We start from the raw sequence: 24863 nt of genomic DNA, 5'->3' as shown, positions 1-24863 counted from the left end.
GGTACTGTTCCCAGTACTCTCCACTCTTCAATCCTTTACATGGACTCCTTGTCCTAAGTCCCTGTTTTTTCTCTAATTTCTTCCTAAGGGCTTACCAAACACACTTTCTGTTTTCTATTATCCAACATACAAACCAAAAGGCATTAAGCAAAACAGTATCTGTCAGTCAAGTCAGTTCTAAAGACACCAATTTTGGTTTAGGTATTAATCATGAGATTTACGCATAACCATCCTTCTTCCACACACACTCCCACCTCCCCTTACATATTGACTCCGTCCTAAACTGTGAAGCAATATGAAGTTTTAAGATTTTTTTTTTTCTTCGTCAGTGATTTGCCTGTTTCCAAGCTGCTTGGTTGGCAGCAATATCAGGAGCTGTTTGGAATGCTTGGTCAGAATAGATAAGAAGGATGTGATCAGTGAATTACTGTAACCTATCAAAGTGAGCTAATACAGGCAGACATGAAGAATTTACCTTTAGACTTCTCGCACTCATTTCAGAAGGGAGAAAATGTGTCTTAAAAGGGAAAGGAGGGCTTCCCTCGTGGCGCAGTGGTTGAGAGTCCACCTGCCGATGCAGGGGACACCGGTTCGTGTCCCGGTCCGGGAAGATTCCACATGCTGCAGAGCGGCTGGGCCCGTGAGCCATGGCCGCTGAGCGTGTGCGTCCGGAGCGTGTGCTCCGCAATGGGAGAGGACACAACAGTGAGAGACCCGCGTAACGCAAAAAAAAAAAAAAAAAAAAAAAAAAAAAAAAGGGAAAGGAAAAAGATTAGATAAGGAAATACAGGAAAATATTCATACTGTAGTAATAGGAAAGGGAATGCTTATAGCCAACCTACATTGTGGGGAAGTTTCTGGCATAAAAATCAAACTTTCTCTCCCATTACTCTTTGCACAAGATTAACAGTTGAGTTACATCAGGAGGGGCAGAAAGCCACTAAACACTTTCTTCAAAGGCAGGGAATTTCTTTTTGAAATGAGCATTAGAGAAGGGAGGAAAAGGTAGGGAAAGCTCAGTCAAAGAGGTCCTCAAACATGCATTGTCCCATTGCTGTGTACGCTTCCTTTTCATCTGGTGTCATTTGGGCCACCAGCTCTGGTTTCTGGCTCACTTCGCTGTAGAACGGACGGCCAGCCACCGTGACAATGGGGTCATCTGCTCCTTCCTCAAATTCGTCCTCCTCCTCCTCCTCTTCCCTATGATATGCAGCCACAGCTGCCGCACAGGGTGGAGAGTCATTGTCTCACTCACTGGTCTCACTCTCAGAGTCACTGCCATTGGCAGTGGTCACAGGAGCAGCTGTCCCCACTGAGCCTGCTGTGGCAGAGGGGGTCTTCTTCTCATGAATGAGCAGCGCTCGCGTGACCTCCTCGTTATCATCTGGCCCCGCACGGCCTTCCTCACGCTCCTGAAACGAGTCTATATCTAAGCCACCTTCCTTCATCTCTTCAGAACTATATGCTCCTTGGACAGTGCTCTCTCTTAACCAAATAGTTCTCTCTTTGGCAGATTTTCTCTCCAGTGAGGCTCGATGAAGATCGTCTTGGTCATCCATGTTAATGACAACATTCTGAGTGTATAAGTACTCATAAGAGGGACCTTGGTGGCCCATGCTTCCTGGTGGTGCCCACCTGCCAGGCCAGCAGCTGCGGCAGCAGTTCCTGCACGGTCCTTGCTCTGTTTCAGGGCTGGTATTTCTGTGGGTTCTGGCTCAAGTATTTCATAGGCCAAGTTCACATCCTCTGTCTCTCAAAGCAAAGCATAAATGGGCTCAGTTTGTTCATTAAACCTTGCCAAAAGTGTGTGTGCATCTTTTCTGGGCATTGCTGATTCATCTTCTTCTACCTCTGTGTGGCAGAAAATACAGCGGAAAGTTCCTGTCATGGGATCAAAGAGCTGATTATCTTCTAAATCTGTAAAAGTACTACTGCAGATGGGGCATTTGAAGGAGGCCCAGTTGGGGGAATCTCTCTCATCAGTTTTAATCCTCCTTCTCATGTGGTCCAATTTATATTTTACCACATTAACAAGAGTACGATAATTGATAAAGTAGTAGTTGTGGTGAGTGGTTTTCCCATCTGCAGCACTCTCCACCCTCATTCTGCACTTGATGAATTTGTCTCCCTTTAAATTATTCAAGACTGATCGAAGTTGCTTCTGATCAAACTTGAGCAGCTCCAGCATGTCCTCCTCTTTCACACAGAGGTTTCGGGTCAAGATGTCCAAGGCCAAAGCATGCTCAATGCCATAAAACCCCCGGATCACATACTTGGCTAAACTGCTTCAATGCTGCAGGAACCTTGGTGAGGACATCTGGAGCTGCCATCTTTAGCAGCAAACTTCAACTTTAAATGTACTGACCAAAGCACATCCTGCATGGGGAAGGCCCTGTGCCACATCATTCAGCCTGTTACCTTTGCCTGAAACACCTTAGGGGACCCAGAGGGAATCCTTGAACACTCCCACTGCAGCTTCCCTCAGCGCCTCCACTACTGGCTTAAACGAGCTGTGCCACTTGTGCGACAAAGAGAACGCCCTATTCATGCGACCAGCTTTAGAAACCACGTGCTACTTTCCTCTTTATGCTTTAATCTGGATATTTTCTATTAATTTATCTTCACTAATCTCCTCTTGCTGATAAACCATCTGTGGGGCTCTTAATTTTAAAAATTACATTTTCAGGGCCTCCCTGGTGGCGCAAGTGGTTGAGAGTCCGCCTGCCGATGCAGGGGATACGGGTTCGTGCCCCGGTCTGGGAGGATCCCATATGCCGCGGAGCGGCTGGGCCCGTGAGCCATGGCCGCTGAGCCTGCGCGTCCGGAGCCTGCGCGTCCGGAGCCTGCGCGTCCGGAGCCTGTGCTCTGCAACGGGGGAGGCCACAACAGTGAGAGGCCCGCATACCGCAAAAAAAAAAAAAAAAAAAAATTACATTTTCACTTCTGAATTTTCTCAATTTTTTTTTTCAAGAGGGTATTAAATTGTTTATTTATTACACATGATAATGGATGATACACAAGCTTCATTCCCATCTATATCTGGTACCATAATCCAATTTAGATATATTGCATAGGATATGCCAACAATCATATATTAATAATCAAAAAACTCCATCACTTGGCTTGGGTGACCCTTTTCACGGTGAACTCCAGGTCACAACGCAGTAACTGTCAGTTCAACTACACCAAGGTTTCGGAAGACAGTAGCTTCTCCACCAAAGCAGGTTGTAAATAAATTTTGAATGGAACCTGGCATCACCCTGAAGGAACTCTAACTTCACACTGTTGGGGTAGTTTACCAAAATGGCTTCAGAGTGGACTAACTTTACACAGCACATTTAAAAAAAAGACACTTTTATTCAGCGTCATGATCAGACTATTACATTTAGCAATCAACAGCATGGGTGCAAAAAAAAAAAATCTACATTAAAACCCTTTGTTGGAATGCTTTACACTTTCCACAGAACAGAAACTAAAATAACCTGTTATACAATTAGTCACAAATACAGTCCTCGAGTTTTGCCCATACACATGAGTATTGTCTAAAACATGTCTTCTTTGTAGCAGCTAGGCCCTGCCACCACTGTGCTTGGCTGAGTTCACAAATCTGTTGTAACCTGTAGCTTCCCTGTCACTTCTCTGGCTCTCCTCTCCTGCTAAGCTTTGTTTCCTGGCAGTAATCAAAACCTTCTGCCACTGCCCTAGCTACTGCTGCTGCTGGAACCACCATAGCCACCTTGGTTTCGGAGTTTGGCAAGGTGTTGGCCTCCACCACCATAGGGGCCAGAACTTCTGCCTCCAAAGTTTCCTCCTTTCATGGGTCCAAAATTGGAAGATTGATTGTTGTAACTGCCCAAATCATTGTAGCTTCCACCACCTCCAAAATGGCTTCCGTCGTTACCAAACCCATTATAGCCACATCCCCACGGCCACCATATCCCCCACCACCACGGCTGCCACCAAAGCCACCTCGACCACTGAAGTTTCCTCCACGACCAAAGTTGTCATTCCCACCAAAACCCCCTCCACGACCACCACCAAAGTTTCCAGAACCACTTCGACCTCTTTGGCTGGATGAGGCACTAGCCATCTCTTGCCGAGATAGGGCTTTCCTTACTTCACAGTTGTGGCCATTCACAGTGTGGTATTTCTGAATGACAATCTTGTCTACGGAGTCATGGTCATCAAAGGTTACGAAAGCAAAGCCTCTCTTTTTGCCACTGCCTCGATCAGTCATGATTTCAATCACTTCAATTTTCCCATACTATTCAAAATAATCTCTTAGATGATGTTCTTCAGTGTCTTCTTTAATGCCACCAACAAAAATCTTTTTCACAGTTAAGTGGGCACCAGGTCTTTGAGAATCTTTTCTTGAGACGGCCCTCTTTGGTTCCACGACTCTTCCATCCACCTTGTGTGGCCTTGCATTCATGGCCTCATCCACCTCCTCTGCAATGGCATATGTGACAAACCCGAAGCCTCTGGAGCGTTTGGTGTTTGGATCCCTCATTACCACACAATCTGTGAGCGTTCCCCACTGCTCAAAATGGCTCCTCAGACTCTCATCGGTTGTTTCAAAGCTCAAACCTCCGATGAAGAGCTTCCGCAGCTGTTCGGGCTCTTTGGGTGACTCTGGCTTAGACATGACGGCAGTGGAGGGGGTCGGGGGAGACGTTAACGATGCTTACTCGGCGGCGTCCACGAGCAGAAAGGAGTAATCTACCGAATGTATCTCTCAGTTTTTAAACAGCATAGATTTCAAGGCTCTGGTGAATTTTCCATCTTTCTATTTTGTTCATCTTTTTCCTCTTATTTTTTCTTATCATATTAATCATAGACATTTCAAAGTCCTTTTCTCATAATTTCAATATCTGGATCATCTGTGGATCTTGATTTTCAGTTACGTGGTCCTCTCCCTTGGCATGCTTGGTAATTTTGGACTGCACGGAGATAAAAAACTCTTGGAGGTTCTGGGTAACCTTCTCTTATGGAAGAGAAGGTTAAACTCCCCCCAACCCCGTCTTTTTTGGTAGGGTGGATAGAGTGGCAGTGATCTGAATCCAGTCAGGGACAGAGCTATGGCTATCTCTGGTTCAGTACTGCCTTTTGCTATAGTCCTTCACATTTTCCAAACAGCCTTGGAGTGATGATTAGGGCCCCTTTCCTCAGGTGGACACTGCATTCTAATCTTTACTCCATACCTCAAGACTACCTAAAACTGTTCTGCTTCTCAGAGGCTTTTTGCTTGTTGTCTTAGCCTCTTGCCCGCTGTAGGTTAAGAATTCAGTGCATGTATTGAGGGAAAAACAGAAGAGTGTTGTGTTTTTTACCATTTTTCCTCTCTAGGATCTTTACCTCTTGTCTCTAATTTATGTCACTTCAGTGCCACAAAACTGTCAAAAGCTGATTTCTCTACCTCTTCTGCTTGATTCCTATACTGGAAACTTAGCCTCTTGTGTGCAGACTTGGCAAATATCTTGGGAAAAAGTGACTAAAGAATGTTGGCACTCCCCTTCTCATTCTTCCCATGGTCTCCAGCATTTTGTTCCCTTAATTTCTGATTATCTTAGCAGCTCTGTAAGTCAACCAAGAAAGAACATCAAAAATAGGTATGCAGAAAGCCTGGATAGGTGTCAGTTCAGATTGGAGCAGGGGAAATGGGAGCATCAAGAGAGAGTTTTCCACAAAAAGGGGGGGAGATACCAAAAAGAAAGGAATGGTAATCTTAGTATACAACCTGGCTTAAAAGTGAAGAATATTTATATAGTTAAACTAATACAAATGTTTATTGGTTTTAAAGACAAAGTACTGGTAAACCATAAAAGACAATTATGATTCTGGAACAGAATATATATGTTATTAACCCAACCCAGTCAATGTAAAATTCACTTCAGCAGTTGGAAGAAAGTGAGGAAGAGAAATGAAGAGAAAGTAAGGGAGAGCTAATGCCTCACTTTGCATAATTAGGGGGTCAAGGTAGTCATAGATAATGATGTAAGAAATAAAAGCATAAGTATATTATTAAGAAATAAAAGTACAATATTAAGCACAGTATATTAAATTACAAAAATAACCTTTAGAAAAACTAAAAGTGGTATAAGTATGTTGAGAGGAGAGGGAGGGGGAATGATATGGTATGATGAGGTAAATCTGCTCTGATTATAGCAGAAAGACAATATCTAAACTGATTAAAAAAAAGCAATATTATTATATGTTTTACAGATATGGGCTTACCTCCACAAAATTAAGACCAGAAACATTTTTAAAAGCTCCAAGTGGTTTTCTCTGGAATATTAAAATGGAAATCCAAGAAGCTTAAAGATCCTCAAGCAGGGTAAACACAAGCAACAAAACTACACCAAGGCACCACAAAAGGAATCACAACAATAGCTCAAAAGATGGGAAGGGGGAAATGGAAGTATACTTAATTAATTAAAAAGAAAACAGGAAGAGAGGAAATCATTTACATTAATATAATTACCTATTTGACTAGGTTTAAGTCTGTTATCTTGCTATTTATTATTCATTTGTCCCATCTGTTCTTTGTCCCTTTTTTTCTCTTTTCTTACTCTCCTTAACTAAATTAGATTAACTGAATATATTTTAGGATTCAATTTTCCCCCACTGTTGTCTTATTCAGTATACCTTTTGTTATATATATATTTTAGTGGTTGCTGTAGGGTTTACAATATACATCTTTAACTTATTACATTTGCTATTGCCTGAATGTTTTGTGTCCCTTCAAAATTCATATGTTGATACCTTACCACCCCCCCCACTCCCCCTGCCAGTGTGATGATATTAGGAGATGGGGCCTTTGGGAGTTAATTAATTCATGAGGAGGTCATGAGAGTGGAGCCCTCTTGAAAGGGATTTGTGCCCTTGTAAGAAGAGACATGAGAGCTTGCTCTCTCTCTCTCTGTTCTCTGCACTGTGAGGATACAGTGAGAAGATGACTGTCTGGTAAACCAGGAAGCTGGCCCTCACCAAACACTGGATATGCTGTGCTTTGATCTTGGACTTCTCAGCCTACTGAACTGTGAGAAATAAATTTTTATGAAGCAACTCAGTCTATGTAATTTATTATAGCAGCCTGAACTGATTAAGACAACAGTTTGCCTTCAAATGATATTATACCTATTCATATATAACATAAGATCCTTGTAACAGTATACTTTTATTTCCCCCATTGACCTTTGAGTTATAGTTAGCATGTATTTTACTTCTACATATGTTATGAATTCCACAATTCATTGCTATTTTTATTATTATTATTTTTGCGGTACGCGGGCCTCTCACTGTTGTGGCCTCTCCCGTTGTGGAGCACAGGCTTCGGATATGCAGGCTCAGCAGTCATGGCTCACGGGCCCAGCCACTCCACGGCATGTGGGATCTTCCCAGACCAGGGCACGAACCCGTGTCCCCTGCATCGGCAGGCGGACTCCCAACCACTGCGCCACCAGGGAAGCCCCCCATTACTATTATTTTTGCTTTAAACTTTCAGTTATCTTTTAGATACATTTTAAAAATGATAAAAATCTTTATATTTATCATTTCCTATGCTCTTTATTCCCTTGTATATATCCATATTTTGACCTGATTTTATTTCTTTTCACCTAAGGAACTTACTTTAATGTTTCTTGTAGTGCAGGCATGCTGGAAACAACTTCTCTAAGATTTTGTCTGAAAAAAAAAATCTTTATTTGTCCTTAGGTTTTGGAGAATATGTTTGCTGGCTATAGAATTCTAGGTCTAAAATTTTTCCTTCAGCACTTTGGAGATATCTTTCCATTGTCTTCTTGCTTACATAATTTGGATGACAAATCTGCAGTCATTTTGTTTGTTTGTTTGTGTTTTTTTCCCTCCTCTGTATCCTTTTAAGTTTTTTTTTTTCTCATTTTTTTTTTTACTGGTTTTCAGCAACTCCAAGAAGCCTTTTCTGATTAATCCAATTCCACAGTGAACATTATGTTTTTATAATGCTGTACAGATTTAGGTGTACAGACTTAAACATTATATTAATTTCTATACAGATTTATAATTTATTATTTATCATTACCTTCAATTGTGTTTCCTTGTGCCTTTCTTATTATAGTATGTGTTTCCTCAAAGGGAAACATTTTTGTCTTCATTTTAGTAAATTCTCAATAAATGTTTACTAAGTGAGCCTATGATGGTAAAATGTCCAAACCACCTGGTATAGCCAGTTTTCTTAAGTTTCTGAGAAAACAGTTTTTGTTTAACTTGCTGTGGTCATTTTATTTTATTATTTGGTTATTTTATTACTTAGTAGTCAAATTTCTCTTGCCTTTTAAAAGTTTATTTCTTCTGGTTTAGTGTGTCATGAACATTTAAGAAAATTACTCCCATTTCCCCTCATTAAGTAAACAATCAAGTTACTCCTTAGATTGGAGAACTAGAGTGTGATAGTCATATTCCATAGCTTTTGGAGAGTGACCTAAACATAACCCTATGGAGAAGTAATTTACTGGTAAGCAATATTTGTTTCTTCATTGATGTTTGGGGCCATATTAGATTGTCATTTTGTTGACTGAGAATTGACCTGTGTAGGGTGTCAGATTCTCCAAAGAAGTTATATGATCTAGACCAGATTAACTGATAATATATAATTGATGATAGATAAGTAATGAAAATATGCATTAGGCCTCAGGTAGATATCTAACAAATTATATAACAAACTAATCATAGGGTCATTTCTGAAAGGCAAGCAATTTACTTTTCCCGGTTACCCATTGTAAATTACTTAATTCCTTGTATTGAACCAGTCATTTGGCTTTAGTGACCTCTGTTTTCAGAAAAATGTCTTTTAACATGTTAAGCTAGTCTGTCTCCAGTCTTTTTTTTTTATGGTGTGAGTTTTGGTATCACTCATTCTGTTAAATTTTATTTTGATTGTTTTAGAACCATTTTTCCATATAAGTCCATATAGATCAAGGTTGTTTCAGATCTTTTTTTATCTTTCAAAGTATTAAAAATAAGATCATTTTAGTGTCATTTATGTAGTTGAACATATATTTTATTTCTTGGTCTAGGTATAAAGTAAATTTATTGACTAGAGTGGATACTAAGATGACTCCATGTAGAGAGAGTTAATGACAGAAGTAAAGTCTTAATCAAAGACAATGACCAGCATTTAAACTAGCCCTATATTGGGCTTCCCTGGTGGCGCAGTGGTTGAGAGTCCACCTGCCGATGCAGGGGACACGGGTTCGTGCCCCGGTCCGGGAGGATCCTACATGCCGCGGAGTGGCTGGGCCTGTGAGCCATGGCCGCTGAGCCTGCGCATCCGGAGCCTGTGCTCCTCAATGGGAGAGGCCACAGCAGTGAGAGGCCCACGTACCACAAAAAACAAACAAACAAAAAACTAGCTCTATCTTGGAACACAAAGGACTGTATAGCAAGGCTGACTGTGATATGCCAGGGCAAAGTTTTGGGAGTATGATCCACATCATTGGTTTTGGATGCTGACATTTGAAAATGATTTCTTGATGGTGCATATGTGACCTTGGAATTATGAATTGTCTTAGAATTTCTTTTCAAGGGAAGGAAGCATATAAATGGGAGGGTAAACAAATATTTTGTTAATAATTTGCTGTAAAGATGGTTTATAACAGTTTAATATTAAACAGCTCAGGAGGCCTAAAATTTATCTCACTTGGTTCTAACTGGTGTTTCTTGCTGACACATGGTGTGAATCAACTGTCCTTCCAACTTGAAAAAGCAGAGAGCTCGCTGACACAACTCCTTTGTTCTAGGGAATTGTTTCCACTGTGCCTTCAAAAAAGAGGGACATTAAAAGCTTTGGCTCATAGCATGTTCTCTCCAAGTTGGACACAGTTGGGGGGCTGAATCTTGGCTAAAGAAAGTGGGGTTGGTGATTTCTTTTGTATCCTGGATTTTTTGAAATTGAACATTTACTTTTTCAAGCTCTCTACTTGACCTTATGTGGTTAACAGTTTTTCCTTCCCCCTTAAAATGGAACCAGAAAATCTCCCATATGCTGGTGTTTTCTGGGGTTCTCCTTTCTTAGGTCCTAGAGTTGCTTGGGTTTCTGCCCTTCCTTATAGTTAAGTTTTCTTTTGTGAAAATATTCATGTACCTACTTAACAAAGCAAAACATGAACATGGAAGGTTTAATGACAAAATTATGTCTCAAAAGATCTTAGAAGACTGGAAAAAGGATTATAATTATAATAGGTAGTAAGTAGTAGATTCAGAATATCAACTGAATGAATATAGCAATGTATTATAAAAACAAATTAAAAGATTTTGTGTGACTTTAAGCTCAGTGTACAGTATGATATAACTGCCAGAAACACTAAAGCATTAGACTGTTTTAATAAGGCCGAGTAACAAAGTTAAAGGAGGTGAGTCTTATTTTCCTAGTTTGACCATGTTTGATCTGAAAATTGCTTATATTTATAGCATGCTTTCTGTGTGCCATGTACTGTTTTGAATGCTTTACTTACATTATGCCATTTAATCTTTACACAGCAACTGTATGAAATGGTTGTTATTATTATCTACATTTTATAGACATGGAAACTAAACTATAGAGAAGTTTAATAACTTTCCCAAGGTCACAAAATTAATAACCAAGACGAATCCAGGAAGTTTGACTTTGAAGCCTGTGCTCTTGACTACTGTACTACACTGCCTGTTTTGTTGCATTTCAAGAATGTTGACTACTAGAATGTGTCCAGAGGGTAAAAGCCTGAATTGAAAGGCTGTATGTAGAATAGTTGAATAATTTGGATTGTTGAGTCTGGAGAAGGGAAAGGAGGGACCAAGGACTTGTTTTTGGTGGTCCTTTGAGGGCAAAAATAAGATAAATGGTGAAAATTATAGGAAGGCAAATTTTATTTTTTATAAGAACTTTGCAACAGCTATTGAAATGGGATTGGTTGCCTTGTAATGAACTTCTCTTTACTAGAGATGTTTCAGTGGAAGCTAGACAAGTATGTGATAGAGATGTTTAAAAAAAATTGAACTTGTATCTGTGAATTAAGGCCAGTCATTTCTGAGGTTCCTTTTTTCTGTACATTTCTATATTTCCATATTAAAGAGAGATCTTTAAAATGGCCTAGTGTATACTGTCCTTAAGCAAATGCTTCTGTGAAAAACAGGCACAGTATTGATTCCTAATGGAGACATGGTGTGAGAGGAGGGTGTGTGTGTCCTCATTTATTTTCGTCTAAAACATGAAGGGTTTTTTGTAAATAGCTTTACGATATTGGTAGGGAGTTCTTTGCATATCATGTTAGTGGTATAGGAAACAACAGAAAATGGCTTACTTTTCCAATTCACAAATCAGGTTACTTAAATCGAGTAATAGATCAGAGGTTCCATGGTAATAACCATTGAGGCCCCCCTCTTCCCATTTGAAGGATCATGAAAGAACATTAATTGGTGAGGTTCATAGTTGCTATGGAAGGGCTCTAGGAAACTGCTGTGTGAGTTTTCAAACAAAAAAATTCAGGGTATCAAATATATGTATGTTTTAAATACATTTTGAAGTTATGATCAGTAATGAGAAGGTTAGAATATAGAAGAGATACTGAATTTTAAAAATTCCAGAATTCCCTGGCAGTCCATTGGTTAGGACTCCACGCTTCCATTGGAGAGGGTCAGGGTTCGATCCCTGCTCGGGGAACTTAGATCCCACAATCTGCGGCAGCGTGACCAAAAAAAAAAAAAAAAAAAATTCCGATCAGTGGTGATTGCTTCTTGGGTTTGTAGGTGATAGATTGTGAGAAGAAATTCTTCTCTATTTTTTTACATAATTGTTTTTGAATAATTATTAAAAACTAGACCCCAGGGCTTCCCTGGTGGCGCAGTGGTTGAGAGTCCGCCCGCCGATGCAGGGGAAACGGATTCGTGCCCCAGTCCGGGAAGATCCCACATGCCACAGAGCGGCTAGGCCCGTGAGCCATGGCCGCTGAGCCTGTGCGTCTGGAGCCTGTGCTCCGCAAAGGGAGAGGCCACACAACAGTGAGAGGCCCGCGTACAGCAAAAACAAAAACAAAAACAAAAACAAACTAGGCCCCAGGTTACTCTGGAGTGTTTGTTCTTGTTTGGTTTTTAATTTTAGTTAATATTTTATTGAGCATCTACTATGAACCAGGTACTATTCTAGACTTTCAAAAATGCACTTCCTTTTTTCAATTATAAAAGCAATACATGTTTAAGAAAATAAAAAGTTAGAAAAGTAGAAAGAGGAAAGTCACAATTGCCTTATTCAAACATACCATTTGTATTATTTGTATTATTTTGGTGATTTTCTCCTCTGCCTCCTCCCTCTTGTGCTCATCTTCCTCTGTCCCATTTTCCTTTTCTTACCTCTCATCCTTTTTCTTTCATCTTTTCCTTGATATAACTGTAGCAACCTGGGGAAGGTAGATGTTTTTGTGTACTGGCAATGTCAGAAAGGTTGCTTCATGCGTGAAATGATGATATTGGTAACTACTCCAGTAGGGTTATTTTTGAGCAGTAAGTGAGTTAGTGTATGTAAAATGTTCAACAGAGGGCTTGGTACATTATTTTTAAAATACTTATGTTTACTGTTGTAATTTTGAGCTGGATTTATCCTTTAATGTTCCGGGTGATATCAGTATAGTAAGATTTCCTGGACTGAGTTGCTGGGTGGTTGAATGATTGGCCTCTAATTTTCTTTGCTTTTCTTATGAATTGGTACTACGTAACTTTCCCCCTCATGTTCTTGAGCCATCATTACAAACTCAGACTTGCACCTCAGAGTTTTTTCAAAACCATGATCAGGTATAAATCAACTTACCTGTTCCATATGATGTGTGGTAGGATTTCTCTGCATACCCCTATGATAACCATTTAATAGAACACTTGATCCAAGTCAAAATGGAATAATGAAAAGTTGCTAAACAGCAGGGCATTTAGCATTGCCCTTTGTTCAGCTCTCCGTGACTGTACATTATGGTGTCTAGTCTGGGTATGAGACTAATGTTTATCATTATGGTACAGAATTCTTGACTACTTTTATGTTCTACCAAATACAAATCTTTAACAGACTCCACCCTGCCCTCCCCCTTAAAAAAAGAAAGACTTTGCCAACAAATTTTTTTCTCTCCTTTGAGAGTTAGCTTGGTAATTTGGAGCATATAACCATGATGTTTGGGAGCTGTTTCCATTGTTGCAGTTTGATTGTCCATGGTTTAATCATCAGTAGTTAAGAAGGAAAGCAAAAAAAATGGCTCCAGGCTGCAGAGTACCATAAAAACTTTCCACCTGGAAGCAATTTTTTTTTCTAAAAGCCCTTAGGGACTGCTGTCACCCTTCCCCTTCTGTTGGCAACAAGGGCCAGAAATACCAGTTCCCTTCAGAGCCAGGTCTTGTTGCAATTTAATCATCTTCCTTTTCCTAGCTTCCAGAGAAGGTTTGAGGAGAGCTAGGGAAATAAATTATTCCCAGACACTTCTACGGTAGATTTCCTTGAACCTTCTAAGTTCCTTCTTCCTCTAATTCCTTCCTTTTCTATTTAGCATTTTAGCTGAAGTACAAATTATTTGCACTGCTAGAACTTGAATTTACTTTTGAAGCAAGAATGTTTATTATTAACTCTAGTGCTTGTCTTTGGAGAAAGTCTAAATGTTGAAACATTTTTGGGCACTGCTTTAGGCCCTTTGTCACTTTATAATGTCTTCTCTGTGGGAGGTGGGCATTGTTCCAGGTGTAAACCCTCAAGGAACTCATGGTCCTGTAGGGGATATAGACATGTAAATAAATCATTACTGTGTAGAGTGCTCAGTGTAGTACCCTTTCAAAAATATGAACAAATAAACATTTCAAAACAAGAGTATCAATTCAGCTTTCCATCAGTGAATGTCATTAGTGGTGGTGCCCATTAATTTCTAGGATATTATTATGCATTTGTTCAAGAACTTTAAGGCAAAACAGGATGATAGTACTTCTGGTGAAATTTACCTCAAATTACACATGGTTTCATAGGTTCAAGGATGGTTCAGATTTGCACAGTGTCAAAATGAGAGACAGGTGGTAAATGAGGATACTGTGACTGTAAAGGGGTACCACTTGTCTTATATGACTTCTTATCAAGGATAGGTCTAGGTGTTTTAACAGAATTTGTTTCTTCTTTTTTTTTAAATAGAATTTTAAATATATTTCTTAAAAATAGGCTATTACATGCTGTAACAGGTTTTTTTTTTAAACATCTTTATTGGAGTATAATTGCTTTACAGTGGTGTGTTAGTTTCTGCTTTATAACAAAGTGAATCAGTTATACATATACATATGTCCCCATATCTCTTCCCTCTTACATCTCCCTCCCTCCCACCCTCCCTATCCCACCCCTCTAGGTGGTTATAAAGCACCGAGCTGATCTCCCTGTGCTATGTGGCTGCTTCCTACTAGCTATCTATTTTACGTTTGGTAGTGTATATATGTCCATGCCACTCTCTCACTTTGTCCCAGCTTACCCTTCCCCCTCCCCGTGTCCTCAAGTCCATTCTCCAGTAGATCTGTGTCTTTATTCCCGTCTTGCCCCTAGGTTCTTCATGACCATTTTTTTTCTCTTAGATTGCATATATATGTGTTAGCATACGGTATTTGTTTTTCTCTTTCTGACTTACTTTACTCTGTATGACAGACTCTAAGTCCATCCACCTCACTACAAATAACTCAATTTCGTTTCTTTTTATGGCTGAGTAATATTCCATTGTATATATGTGCCACATCTTCTTTATCCATTCATCTGTTGATGGACACTTAGATTGCTTCCATGTCCTGGCTATTGTAAATAGAGCTGCAATGAACATTGTGGTACATGACTCTTTTTTTTTTTTTTTTTCCCATTTTTTTTATTAGTTTCTGCTTTATAACAAAGTGAATCAGTCATACATATACATCTGTTCCCACATCCCCTCCCTCATGCATCTCCCTCCCTCCCACCCTCCCCATCCCTCCCCTCCAGGCAGTCACAAAGCACCGAGCTGATCTCCCTGTGCTCTGCGGCTGCTTCCCACTATCTATCTAGCCTACGTTTGGTAGTGTATATATGTCCATGCCTCTCTCTCACTTTGTCCCAGCTTACCCTTCCCCCTCCCCGTGTCCTCAAGTCCATTCTCCAGTAGATCTGTGTCTTTATTCCTGTCTTGCCCCTAGGTTCTTCATGACCATTTTTTTTCTCTTAGATTGCATATATATGTGTTAGCATACGGTATTTGTTTTTCTCTTTCTGACTTACTTTACTCTGTATGACAGACTCTAAGTCCATCCACCTCACTACAAATAACTCAATTTCGTTTCTTTTTATGGCTGAGTAATATTCCATTGTATATATGTGCCACATCTTCTTTATCCATTCATCTGTTGATGGACACTTAGATTGCTTCCATGTCCTGGCTATTGTAAATAGAGCTGCAATGAACATTGTGGTACATGACTCTTTTTGAATTATGGTATTCTCAGGGTATATGCCCAGTTGTGGGATTGCTGGGTCATATGATAATTCTGTTTTTAGTTTTTTAAGGAACCTCCATACTGTTCTCCATAGTGGCTGTATCAATTTACATTCCCACCAACAGTGCAAGAGGGTTCCCTTTTCTCCACACCCTCTCCAGCATTTATTGTTTGTAAATTTTTTGATGTAACAGGTTTTTAATGTAGTTGAAGTTGGCTTCCTTTGGGAAAAGATGCCTAATATCAGCATATCAGTAAGCAGGAGAAAAGTAACCGTCAGTATGAATCTTCAAAGAATGGACTCACAATCCTATTTGGTGTAAATGTCTCCAGAGAGTGCAAGCTTAAATTCTTGCTGGTTTTATGAACAGTTTCTTAGGTTCTGCCTAGTTTGCAAGGAGGGGAGTTTCTATATCAGGGTATAGTAGCTGTAGTAGGAAGGGAGGTTTTATAGTAGGGGTGTGTTATGAGCTGAATCTTGAAGGATGAGGAGGAATTTCCTAGATAAAGTGATAGTAAGGAGATTCTAGGCAGAGGGACTACATAGCACACTCAGGGAACTTCAAGTAGAGTTGTAGAGTGAGTGTGGGGAGTATTCAGAGATAAATCTGTACATGGAGGGGTCTTACATACTATGCTAGGGACTTTGGACTTGATCCTGAGGCAGGACTTAATCCTAAATTGTGGTGTGCATGTGTGTTTGTGTGTGTGTGTGTTTCATGATCATATATCCTTTAAAGAAGATTGCTGTGAGAGAAGTATCGAACATGGATTTTTAGGGAAATAAGGAGAGAGGTGAAAACAGTTACTTGGAGGAGAGATAATGACGCAGGGCAAGGCAGTAGCAGAGGAGGATAGAGAGGAAGAAAAGCATAGAAAAGCTATTATGGAATTAGATTGGGAGGCCTTAGTGATTGATTGATTAGTTGGAGGGAGGTGTGAGGTGGAGTGAGGCGTCAAGGTTAACTTCTGTACTTCTAGTGTCGGTAACTGGGTGGCTCTGGTTGTTTCAATTGAGATGGTGAATATAGGAGGGATGTGCAGGTTTGGGTAGAAAAGTTAATGATTTTAACTTTTGACATGCACTGTTTGAGATGTGTTTGAGGATGAATGGTGGTTGAATATTCAGGTTTATAGGATTTGAGAGATATGCCTTGTTATTGATTTGGGAACCAAAGATGTTTAATTAACAGTGAAAGCTGAAGTATTGGTGATATCTCCGAGGGAATATGAAGAATGAGAAGAGATGAAGTCCAAGCAGGTATTGAGGGCCAGAAGGATGAAGAATTATTGGAGACTGAGAAGGGGAATGTAATAGAAACCCTGGGAGTAGGTATTTAAGAAAGAGGAGGTGGTTAGCGCTGGCACATATAAAAGAGGAGTCAAGTAAATTATTTGATTTGACAATTAGTAGGCTTTTATTGACCTTAGCAAGAATAGGTTCATTGGGGGGATGTGGGTAAAAAACAGGTTACACTGGATCGAAGAGCAAATCCAATTTGAGGAAATGGAGGAAGTGAGTATAGACTGCTCTTTTAAGAATCTTAACTGTGAAAGGAGAAAGAGGGAAAGAGAAAGGATATCAGATTAAAATTATTGGAAGAAAGATTTTAATTTAATAGTACTTCATTTAAAATAACACAAAATGCGCCAAGTTATTTTGTTAAGAGGGGACATGTTTTGTTAAGAAAAAGAAGTCAGTAGAGCTGAAACATGAAAAGTACAGACATTTAAAAAAGTATTGATGGGGTACAGGAGAAAGGAGATTTTTAGAACATAGGATTAGTCTTTTAAGTAAGGTAGGATGTCTGTTTTATTGAGATAGGAATGCACAAATGTAAGGGTAGATAGAGATATAGATAGACTTGTATATCGGAATGCAGGAAATTAAGAAGATTCATGCCTAATAAGCTTGTATTTTCTTTATGAAATTAGGTGGCAAAAGTAAGTTGCTGGATCAAGGTTGGACTCTTAAAGAGAATGGCAATAGTTTGGAATAAATGTTCTAGTTGTGGAAGAATGAGTTGGTAAAAGACACACCAAATGTTTGGATGCTGCTAACGGTTCATGTATTTGTATAAATAGCTTCATCAGTGTAAGGTTCTATACACGACTGTAGTTGAGTCATAAAGAGAATGGCAGCCAGTTCTAAATGTTGGTAGATAGAGCTGAATAGAGAAGAGTGCTCTTCCTCTGTTGGGGGACTTCTTTTGGTGAGGCTTATAGGTTTGTCTTTTTACTTTGAGGATAACAACTTCCTGTATCTTTTATCAATTCTGGGAAATCCTCAGCTTTTTCTCCGAATATTACTGTTTTTTGTTTTTTTAAAACAAATTTATTTATTTATTTTATTTTTGGCTGTACTGGGTCTTCATTGCTGCATGCGGGCTTTCTCTAGTTGCAGCGAGCGGGGCTACTCTTCGTTGCGGTGCTCGGGCTTCTCGTGGGGTGGCTTCTCCTTGTTGTGGAGTACGGGCTCTAGGTGCACAGACTTCAGTAGTTGCGGCTCGCGGGCTCTAGAGTGCAGGCTCACTAGTTGCGGTGCACGGGCTTTGTTGCTCCGAGGCATGTGGGATCTTCCTGGACCAGGGATTGAACCCGTATTCCCTCCATTGGCAGGCAGATGGCAGGCCGATTCTTAACCACTGTGCCACCAGGGAAGCTGTTTGTTATTTTTTTACTAGAGTTCCCATTAAACCCATCCTATTCTCCATGTTCTTAACCTTTCTTTACTGTTTCCTGCTATAGGTTGAGTGTTTTGTGTCCCATCAATATTCATATGTTGAAATTCTAACCCCCAAGGTGACGGTATTAAGAGGATTAAGAGGTGGGACCTTTGGGGGTGCTTATGTCAAGAGAGTGGAGGCTTCATGGACAGGATTAGTTTTCTGGGCCATTATAAAGAGGCCCCAGAGAGTTTGCTTGCCCTTTCTGCCCTGTGAGGATACAAGTTGGCTGCCCAGAAGAGGGCCCTCACCTGACCATGCTGGCACCCTGATCTCAGACTTCCAGCTCCAGAACTGTGAGACAGAAATTTTTGTTGTTTATGTTACCCAATCTGTGGTATTTTCTTATAGCAGCCTGACAGACTAAGACATTTTACATCTTTTGTCTCTGTGCTGCATTTTGTATAAGTTTTACGCATACTTCCTATTGTCCCTTCCCATTTATTAAATTTTTAAATATCAGTAATTATAGTTTTTATTCAGAAAGTTCTATCTTTTCCAGTGTGTCTGTTTTTGTTTTGGTAATTCCCTCATGTTTCTTTAAACATATTACACATTTATTTTAAATTTATACATATTTATTTTCAAGTAAGTCTGATTCTGTTGTTTTTGTTGATTCTTGTTTATATGCTTTGTTTCCTTGTGTGTTTCATGGTTTTTGATACTTGAGTTCAGCTCAAAGGAATGTTATTATTTGTGAAAATAATTAGAACTATTGTTAAGATGTATTCCTCTAGAGAAGCTTTTCCTTTTCTTCAGTCAGTTTTCTGGGGGCACTAACAACCAGGCTTTTAAAATAAATTCTCAATTTGAGATATCTCAGACCACACAGGTAATATTAAGTATGAACATGGGCCCTCCCTTTGGGTGAGAAGGCCAGGTTGTGGCTTCAAATTATCCCAGGAGTCCGTCTCCCCGCTTCCCCACCCAAAACAAGGAAGTTTCCTTTCAGCCATCTTTTATGGGGAAGAATTTTTCTACATCTTTCACTAAGGGTGTAGCCCTTGGGTGTCTTGGCTTTATTCACTTGGAGGCCTCTCATTGGACCCCCTGTCTCTTGTGGGCCCTAGGTTTTGTCTCTTGTTCTCTATATAGCTATAAAATAGAAGCATTAGGTTATAAGGGATTGGTAGAATCTGGATTCCTGTTCCAGTTTTGTTTTAGCCTCTGGAAATTTTCCTTATTTTCTTTTTTGCTTAGCCACGCACTAAAAAAGATTTAGAAACTTAATGCATCAGTTTTAGAAGTTTAGTAGTAGAAAGGTTTTTCATGGTATATCCAGTCTTCCATATTGTCCATGAAACTTTATCCTGTTTTGCCTACTTAGTTCTCCTTCATTTTTTAGGATGGAAACTATTCTGATACCTTTTATCCATCCTCCTTTCAGGGTCTTCATTGCTTATAGACCTAAGGAGTCTTAAATTGTGATCATTTATGGTCATGGGGTGTGAAATTAGACCAGGAATTGAATGTGATGTTGGAAAGTCTGATTCTTTCTCAGAAAATCAGAAAAGTATGTGCGTGTGTGTTTGTTTCATGCATGTGTGTGTGTATCACAGACACATACATATAGCATACACACTATATAACATACATATATGTGTATATAATGTGTACTTATGTAGGTACATATATACTGTACACAACATACACATTTACAAATGACGTCACATTTATTATAGTTTGATTTAGTGATTCTGGGAAACTTGGCTGGTCTAATTTTGTTAAGCCCACATTAAATCTACATGCATAAGGAGACCAGGACTATTCACTTAAGTGTTTCTAATACCTGTCCCCCATTGGTTTGTTTTTCTGTTTGAATACCTTATGATCCCTGTCATTGGAACCATAATGATAATTTTAAGTGTGGAGAATCTGAAGCATTTCTTCAGTTAATAGGCAGTCTTTTAAAATATTTTCATAGCTCTTCAGAGTAATTATTTAAATTAAATACTTAAATCTTTTGTAAAGGATCTTGAAGAGTTCTACTAACATACACTAGATTCAGACACATTATGATGGTGGTAGATAGTAAGTGAATCAGTAGTTTCATTTTGTTCTAACTTTACATGTTTAAGTGTTAAACTTGACACTTTGAATTCCATGCAGTGAAACTGGAGCTAATCTACCAGTGTTAATTATAACCCTGTATATACCAACTGTATTAGATTCAATCAGTATCACCAGGCTGTAGATGGAGTATTTCTTTTATTTGGCAGTAGCATCTGAAACCCAGCTTTTAGCTGTCAGATTTTATGACCACCACTGAAAGCTGCAATGAAATAAATCTTATTGCACTTAATGCAAATTGATACAGAGGCCAAGATGAAACCACTAACATATCTTGTAGTGCTTTTGTGTCTTCAGTTGCTTATGCTGATTAATTGTTCTAACAGTGTGACATTATCATGGTAGTAGTTAGAGCAGTCTCCGTATCCTTAATTTGGAGCTTTCTTACTTTCATTAGTTTATTTCCTAATAGTTTGTTGTTGATTTGACTGATGTTTTGTGACATGGTCCCCTTCTCCACTTTCCTGTGCTATTTAACCAATACCTGGTTTTTAGTAGGCTCTTTGGCTAGGTGCCATTTGAAACTTCTCTACCCTGTTTTCATCCCTTTGAAAATAGCCATCATGGAAGTGTGGAGTTCCCTTCCTGCCTTGAAGGAGAGTTCCATCACAACTTCTTTTGGTTGCGTGGGCTATCTTAGTGAAGCCAGTTGGATACCTTGGTATTTGCAAAGGTGGGAAAAGGATTTGAATGTATTTGGTCTCCTGTGGCAGTACAAAAACATTTGGGTGTAGTCTTCAGCTTAGACTTCATCAATTACCATATGCTTCCCCTGTCATGGATGGTGATATACAGTGGTCTACTTTCACATTTTGCACTCAGAGCATCCAAATTACTATAGTAAGGTCTGAAGTAAATTGATAGACAAACTGAAGTAAGGAAGGGAAGGGACTTTAAAATCCTCTTGACCTCCTGCAGTTTCTCTTTCAACATCCTGCTCAAATCTGTTTTCCACTTTATTTTTAACTTTTGGAATAAACAGAAATACTAATGATGCTTTTATGGAGCTTAATAAGAAGAAAATGTTTCAGGACTAAAACCATGACAGAAGTTAAAAAACATATATGAAAAAGAAAAGAACAAAAATTCTGGAATTTTTTCTTGGACTAATCAAAAACAAAAGCAAAATGTTCAGTCTTTTGTGTCTTGAAGTTCTCCTTGGTTCTGAAAACATCTCAACAGATAAGCTTTGTTTGATATGATACTCTTTTGCATCCATCTTTGAGGCAGTCAGAAACCCACATGTTAGTTTCCTACCCTTCCTTCTCTTTCTCTACCTTTAGCATACATGGAGGATCTCCTCTGTGCGAGGCTCTGTGCTATGAGCTGGAGATAAAATGAGTAAGACACAGTCTCAACACACAGGAGATTAACATTTTGGTATGGGGAAACTGACAAGTGAATGGGTAATCAGAATATAGTTAAATAGATTCTGTGATGGCATTAATAACAAAGGAGAACACATAACAGAGTCTATGTGATTAGAGAAGGTTTCCAGAAAAAGTAAGGTGCAAGCTGAGATTTGAAGAGTGGATTGGGAGTTAACTCTTAACTAAGAAGAAAACCAGGAAGAGCAGTCTAGGTCCTGGAAACAGGATTCCTTAGCCATGTTTAGACTTTGACTGACTGCTGGTTGTTTCTTTGATTTGCCTGCTACCTTTGAAGAATGAACAGTGTTATGCATTTAGGATACTTTCCTTTGAAAGTAGCAGACTATTGAGACAAAGTGGAAATAGGAACTTTCCCTTAAAATAGGAAATTTATTAATGCATATAACATGAATGCTGGAGATAGTACTGTTTCAGGATTGACTCATCATCAAGGACCCAGTTGTTTTCCATCTTTCCCCTTTGCAATCCTCAAATTATTGGCAATATCTCCTCTCTTCTCAGGATGGTTGCTTCATCCCTAAGCATTGTACAGGACAATGTCCAAAGTAGGAAAAGCAGTTTCTTTTCCTGCATTGTTCAGGAAAGAAACCTTTCCTTGGATCCTCACTTCCAAACTTCCCTTTACTTCCATCAGTGAGTTGTGTCATCTGTTAACTGGTCACTGACAAGGGGAATGGAATTACCATGATTGGTCTAAATTAGTATTTACCCCTTGCGGTAGGATGGAAAGGTGAAATACCAGAACAAATTGGAACTCTTCTAGCAGGAAGAATGGAATAGCTGTTGTGTAGGCACAACTAATAGGCAGCTTACTCATCATAAAGTAGAAGTGTGTGTGTGTGTGTGTGTGTGTGTGTGTCTTTTTAAAAACCACTTAGCTTTGTGTCAGGCTTCATATTGCATTAGTTTTTCCTGTTTTCTTTGGGAGTCAGGCCCAGGTGTATCAGTAACAAGCAATATAATTTTGATTAAGGCATTTAACTTTTCTTGGCTTCAGTTTCCTCCATTGTACAATAAAAGCTTTGTATTCCATCCCCAAGACCTCTTTCAACTCTAACGTTTTAGGGGTCCATGTGACTTTCTTACTTTCCTTTGCTCTAAAAGGAGACAGGCTGATGTACTACAGAGAACACTTTCTAGCTGTGTGGATTTGGCAAGTTACTTCATCTTCTTGGGTTTTAGGTTCCTCAGTTATAAAATGGGAATAATGTCTAATTTATAAGATGCCTAGGATTTAAATGAGATAACACATGCTCATTACATTATTTATTTTCTCTTTTGACAGATTGGCGCTGATGTAAGTTCTTGCAAGTGATATAATCCTGTAGTGATTCATTACTTGGGAATCATAAATATTTTTGTTGAATAGAATTCCTGAAGTGTTTTATAAGTTAAAATCTCTCTCTTAATCTAGGTGGAATGTTTAGAAGTATGTGTCAGATATGGACACTAGGGTAAAACATTTTACTTTTTGCAAAAACCTGTGGTTTATTTGGGATTTTTTGGAAATTAGACTCCACAAGGCAGCATGTATGTAGTTGAGTAAAAATTTAGGCTATTAAAAGTTGCTAGTTACCAAACATATCTTCTTGTTTACCTTTCACTAGGTACCGAATATTCTTTGGATTATCACAAATAATTAAACTAGTGGTGCAGTTTATTTTGTAGTCTTGTTTAACTGTGACATACCTATGGCACACATGTCAATGTCAAAAGCCTATGACTTTGTTTTCAAGATCCTGCTTTCTATTAGAAACGGATGTTTAAACATTAGAGTACTTTGTATAAAATATCATTTAATAACAAGTTATAAGACTTTGTAGCTAGCAAGTATTATAGAATATAGTTTTTAGATTTTTAAGCAGCCCCTCTTTGCTTGGTCACATCAAATTTGTTTCAGAGCATGTTAGAAATGGGCCATCACTAGATGGCAGTCTTTCTCCAGTTTAATCCATTTATTGTGGAGGAGGGAGATAACTCTTGTTCAGGTGCAATGTTGATTACCAATATTAGGTTAATTTCAGGAGATCTATGACTTTTCCAGAATTTAAGACTTGTTTATTTTTGTTTTTAGCATTTTATATCTGATAGCTGGTTAGCACTAAGTCTGAGATACATGTGAAATGCTGATGTGAGTTGAACTGTTAGGTACTGATCTATAGTTATAGTTGCCTTTTCCTGTTAGGCAGTTTGAAACAAAACCTTTAAATCAGTGGTTTTTAACCCTTTGATAACCAGATGAAAACTGTGGATGTTTCCCTTAAAAATTACACATATGTGCTTCTGCTTATACACACGAAATTCACATAAAATCTGGAAATTGTGGTTTTCCAGATGCATACTCATGGAACTCAGGTTAATTAAATATAGTCCAAAACTCCTGTTTTAGATGTGTGGGTTTTACATTTTATTCTAACTTTTAAAATTCTCAAGATATTCAGGAGATTCACTATGAATCTTTCATGTTATTCAACATTATTATAATTGAAGAGAATATTAGAATCATAAAGGCCCTAAAATAGGAGAAACAGGTGGGGCCTAGTGATAAGGATGTAGAAAATGCATTAACTTGTTTTGAACTGCCTCTTTACACGGTTCTGAAAAATGTATGATCTTTACATTATTGCTGACTGGACTTGAAAGTGGAAGTGAATTGCAGAAATTTAGAGCTAGGCTGATGCTAAAGAGGATTTCTAATTGACTGCTTCCTATTTTCTAATGAGAAAGCTGAGGGTGAGAGAGATTAACTGAATTGACCAAAGACTCATAGCTAGTTAATTACATTGCTAAACACCAAGGCCATGAAGTCAGGCAGCAAAAATCCACTCTTCCTTTCTTTGATTTATATATTTTTTATAGAAAGTTCAGGTAGCTAGGATAACTTATGAATTTCTTAACTATGAGATTTTCTTCTCCTTGAGGCTATCTTTTGTCACATTAATGTAGATCTTTGGAGGGAGAAAAATAAAAAGTTTTACATTGTAGAAGGGAGTATACTTACTACATAACTTAAGAGTATTAATGGGTCAAGATATAACTGAATTTGAAACCAAGAGGCTTGTCTCAGTATTGAATAATAATCTTCTTATACCATTTAGACTGATGAATTTTCCGTGGTTATTCCTCTTCTTCAAATGGCAAGGAATACTGGTGCCTTTACATGGAAATCTTTCTTTTCCTTTCCTTTGGAAGGGGAAAAGTTATG

The 24863-nt window shown here is 38.8% G+C and overlaps 1 protein-coding gene and 2 pseudogenes across 2 annotated transcripts in view; 1 reads left to right on the top strand and 2 right to left on the bottom strand.

Annotated features, from left to right (window-relative positions):
• EXOC6B (exocyst complex component 6B) overlaps positions 1-24863 on the top strand; it is a 730763-nt gene that overhangs the window by 61665 nt on the left and 644235 nt on the right. The window lies entirely within an intron of this gene.
• On the bottom strand, positions 1017-2330 carry LOC132502184 (general transcription factor IIE subunit 1-like; annotated as a pseudogene).
• LOC132502185 (heterogeneous nuclear ribonucleoprotein A1-like) lies at positions 3396-4652 on the bottom strand (annotated as a pseudogene).

Source organism: Mesoplodon densirostris, chromosome 14 (assembly GCF_025265405.1).
Source record: "Mesoplodon densirostris isolate mMesDen1 chromosome 14, mMesDen1 primary haplotype, whole genome shotgun sequence".
Taxonomy (NCBI): Eukaryota; Metazoa; Chordata; class Mammalia; order Artiodactyla; family Ziphiidae; genus Mesoplodon; species Mesoplodon densirostris.
Note: the sequence above shows the minus strand (reverse complement) of the source record. Positions and strands in the feature narration are given on the sequence as shown.